This window comes from Temnothorax americanus, unplaced genomic scaffold (genome assembly GCF_048541705.1).
Source record: "Temnothorax americanus isolate GAGA-0224 unplaced genomic scaffold, ASM4854170v1 Scaffold48, whole genome shotgun sequence".
Classification (NCBI taxonomy): Eukaryota; Metazoa; Arthropoda; class Insecta; order Hymenoptera; family Formicidae; genus Temnothorax; species Temnothorax americanus.
In genome coordinates this window covers 1,025,001-1,029,672 of record NW_027509635.1, presented here as the reverse complement: position 1 = coordinate 1,029,672, position 4,672 = coordinate 1,025,001, and the positions used below count along the sequence as shown (strand labels likewise).

The 4,672-nt window shown below is 39.8% G+C and overlaps 1 protein-coding gene and 1 long non-coding RNA gene across 4 annotated transcripts in view; one reads left to right on the top strand and one right to left on the bottom strand.

Annotated features, from left to right (window-relative positions):
* The window catches only part of Sarm (sterile alpha and armadillo motif), a 165,674-nt gene that overhangs the window by 113,217 nt on the left and 47,785 nt on the right, over positions 1-4,672 (top strand). The gene's annotated exons all lie outside the window — the stretch shown is intronic.
* Positions 4,208-4,672, bottom strand: part of LOC143903564 (uncharacterized) — a 2,645-nt gene continuing 2,180 nt past the window's right edge. The window contains exon 3 of the long non-coding RNA XR_013258750.1: positions 4,208-4,672. This exon is cut by the window's right edge and continues 18 nt beyond it. This is a non-coding gene — a long non-coding RNA (uncharacterized LOC143903564).

The following is a 4,672-nucleotide window of genomic DNA, read 5'->3' as shown; positions in this document are numbered from 1 at the left end:
TATAGAATAAATACATTATAAAAGTAAGATGTAACAATAATCTCTCTAAATCTCATAGAGTGGTTTGCATTCTACTCCAACTTATAGAGCGCAATTTCACTCTTTCTTAGAGTGCGGCGTATCACTCTAAGTGCACAGGCTCAATTTCCACTTTTCGTTACTCTTGCGTTTCACTTCTTTTGAGTCACATTTCACTTTTCGACTTTTAGAGAGATTATTAAAGCTAAAGTAAGCTGTGACAATTATATAAATATTCTCAAGCCAACAGTAAACCATGTCTCGCAGAAACGTATATACGCACGCACGCATCGTCGCCAAAACACGCGAGTATCATACGCAACAGCCCGAGTCTACTGACCTAGAGGTGTGAGGGGGAATCCGGGGCCTCTTTCCCCCTCTCTCTTTCTCCCTCTCATTTTGCGGGGCCCGGCTGTGCTCGCACGGCTGGAATTTCTTCGTGACTCACCGGCATTCGTCGCAGAGGTTGCCTTGGCCGCCGGCTATGGGAACCCGTGTGTGCCCCGTGTGGTCTTGTTCGCGTTTCCACGTACGATGTCGCGCACGAGCGGGACGTGAGTCACCGCGGCCGAATTTCTGCCCCTTCGATATCGTCGTCGTCCTTCCAGAAAGCCTCTTTTGGAAATCGCGATCGGCATCGAGATCGGTGAAGGCGAGCTCCTTCTCGTGCACGACAAGACGGCCCTTGTTATCATTTGTTTTCTTTATTCTCAATTTTGCACGAATATAATATGAATATGATTGACAGAATCTTTTTTTTTAAATTTAATTTAAGTTCTTCGTAGAATTTAAGAGAATAGTCGTCTAAGAATTTACCGTCATTATTATTATTAGTATTATTATTAATAGTAATACTAGTTATTAAAAGTACGAAAATAATTACTGCAAATTCTCTCTACAAAGAATATTTTTCGAACATACAAACATAGAATATTTTTCGGACAGTTTCGTATTTTTAATAGCAGCTAACACAATTATCAAAAAATATACAGATAATTACTGCAGATTTTTATTTTCGAAAAGTATCTATAATAGGAGACATTTCTGAAATAATCTTCGTATATTCTCAGATTGCTTTCACAGTATTACCAAAGCTTTTTCGAGCAGGGGTATGTTTTGAAAATATTCGGGGAAATTCTCGGGGAAATTGATATCTGCAGGATGTGGTTACATTCTCGCTAATTGCGAGTGCGTTTCTCTTTCCTCTGGAAGCCTGATGGCGTCGCGTCGGGGTGATCGACCTTTTCCCAGAGTTCGCGGTAGAAGGATGTTGAATGACCGCACGCCATTGCGTGCTCTTGATAACGCACAATGCGATATAGGCGTGCGTCTCTCTCGGTATCGTAACGGGCGACCTTGAACTTCCTGCTCGAATGATTCACGAGTCTTTCATTCATCCACTCGTTCATTCAAGTTCGTCCCGATCGCTTCGAATTTAATATATAAGTATAGGGTGTCAGGGTGTGCTTCGAAACTGCTTTCTCTTTGGTTTCCAGAGAGTGGACCCCTATCTTTGAGAAGAATTTTAAATAATTTGCCACATTTCTTGTAAGAATCCGTTTTCCACGGAATATTAAAAAAAAATAATTTATCTCGATACTTTAAACAATTTTTATAAAGAATTTGAAGAGAAATTGTAAAAGTCTTATTAATTGGGTGTTCTTTGAATCCCAATACGTTTGAGAATTAATTAATCAGCACATTGATGGTACATTTATTTCTGGATGATATATACATTTAATTATTTCTGGACTCTGTTATTAATGAATAAATCTTTTATTATGAATAAATAATTTAAGTTTGAGATTTAATGTGATATATGAACACAGCTGGTGCTCTTGATGCCTCGATTAATTTGAAATTAGCTCGTTACTTTGGCATGTCATTATTGTTGTAATGATTCACATTTATATATTTAGAAATATGCTATAAATTTCCGCGATCACAAATCCTATTCATAGATCGCGCGATTTAACACATGATTTTTGCGGTCGATTTGTTAATTAATAATAACGGATGATTTCGCCGCGTTCATATGACATAATGCGTATTTTCAGCATATTTGCATAGTCGCAATTGCAATAAATTTTTCGCGTGACAGATAACAGAATGATAGAGAGAGAAAAAGAGAGAAGCCTGCCGAGATATAGATGAATCACTCATCTCCCGTTCTGCAACTGCCTCTTTGAGTACCTATATGAAGATATCCCGGAGGTGCGCGCATTGTGACTCATCCTGCCAACTCAACGATTATCTGCGCGCAGGTTGGAACCTGCATAGTTGAGTTACATTCTTGAAAAAATTCTCAGTGAGTTAAGAGAAAGAGAGGACATACTTCGCGAAATCGTGATAATTCGTGACTAAAGGCTTAAAAATATTTTTATAACTATTTTCTGATTTCATTTTATAAAGGTAATAATAACATTAAAAATACTCTTTAAAAAATTGATATTAACCAGTAAACGATATAGCTTTCTGAAACATGATATTTGATATTTAATTGAGAGATATACCAATCTATTTAGATACAAATGCTTCTTCCTGACGTAAATATTCGAGATTAATGCGCGACGCGTTATCAAGCGCGGCAATTAGAGTAATTAAGTCGCTCGAGGTGGCGAAGTAATTAACGAAAAATGTCTAATGACTCATTCCCCGGTCTTTCTCGCCCGCGCGTCTCACATAATATCTCGCTCGCGATTCCTCGCGGTAACGAGCTTCGCGCGAAGACGGATCATCTTTTTCCACGGAAGAGCCGCCGCCTTCGCCGTAAATAGCGGACACGAATGAAAATATTATTTGCCTTCTTATGCTCGCGCGTCTGTCTTATCGTCGCGAAGGAAAACCACGTGTGTGAGTACCCGCCGATAAGGAGCCTAAGGAGTGAATCATCACGAGCCTCGCGACGAGATAGAGTTACGCGTGCGACCGGTTACGACGAGACTCGTTTTGCATCGTTATGTCGTTGCTCGGACTAATTGTAGCACGCGGTTTGAAATTACGTATCCATTAGGAAATTTTGTATTTTGTATGCCTAAACGAGGAGCTCGAGTTTGTTGCCGGGCGCCGCGTTGCACCGCGCGTGCGCGGTCGATTGAAGTGCATCTCGATTTAGATGCAACGCTTCTAGAGGAGCAACGTGCACCGGCTAGGAAGCTGGATGTGGATTTAAGTCGTAAGTCCGCACTGACGCGCGCGCAATGGTTAAATTAGACTTTCGTGAGAGGCCCCGCCCGAGCGCGCACGTCCGAGGCGAATTTATCGCTCGGATATTGCGCAGCTATCCGCTCTCACCCTTTTTCTTCCCTCAAATCTATCCGTTTTTACTTTATATTAATTTCTTGTTACGCTCATTTATTTTATAGATTATTTATACTCTTTGTTAACCGCTTATTATACACGTCATTTATTCCTGGTGTTATGTATATTATTAGCGCGGCGGAGAATAGTGCGGTTGTGGTTTTCATTTCAGGGGGAAAGCATATACTTTTACGACCACGATGAGGGCATTCATATACCGGCCGGCGCGGTGCATCGGAGATAATTATCCGGACGAGAATGAAAATTCTCGGGGCAGTAAACGCCTCGTACGCGCGGCGCTGGTAAAAGGAAAACCAGGCATATTCTCGAGTCTCTATAGTTATGTCTGGCATCCTAATAGAACAGGCCTGCCTCTGCCTGCCTGCTAGATCTTTAGATCGGCGAAAGAGGTTCGATGCACCGAATGCTATGCGAAACATTCGAACCAATCGAACCGAAGAAGCTGTACTCTGATTATCTCTCTCTTTCTCTTTCTTCAGTTTTTTCTATCTTCCGATCGCTGTTTTCACGCGGATATTTGCGTGGCTATTTGGCTGATAATATATGTAGATCGTTAAATGAATTCGGACAGTTAGTCGAGATGCGTGAGATTATTTCGCCGACTATTATGGCTAATTTAGAAAAGAAATTTAATTGTTTTTATTGCGACATTAATAAACGTTTCAAGTGAAAATTATCCTTGATGGACGATTAATTTATTCTTTAAATATTTATAATTAAGTAAACTATCAAAATATAAGTTTTATTTAAACTATTCTGAAAATTTTTAAATAAATTATTTCTATTGTCATGTTCAAGAACAATGAGTTTATTTATGAAACAAGTTTATAAATTTATGTAAAATCTTTTTCAATTTATATATACATAGAATATACTTCAATTCCTCGATCTCCAAAAGTTACAGATGAGAAATGTTGGCCATGCACACAGATATTTATTGATCATTGATATAAATACGAAAGATCAAAAACGGAGTAGTTAATATTTCCGGAAGTGACGACCGTTTGAATTCCACCTCATAGATGAGTCGATTCTATTTTCGAGAGATCCAATTTTGCTCTCACACGATCACTGCTTACACTGAAATATATCTTCCTTATATTTTGTCGGTATTGGAAGCTGCTTCCTGGTAGGCAGCAAAACATTATTACGAACATCGTTGGGTAATCGGCGATTTACGACTTCCCGAGAGATCGCGCTTCGACAAGAATCATCGCATCCTTGACTCGCGAAAGTGAGTCACTAGACCGAGTCGTGGCGATCGTATCACATTTGTTATTCGTCCTCTCCCCGAGTCCAAGTTCAAGGCTTCGACTTTTGTCTGAATTGCCAA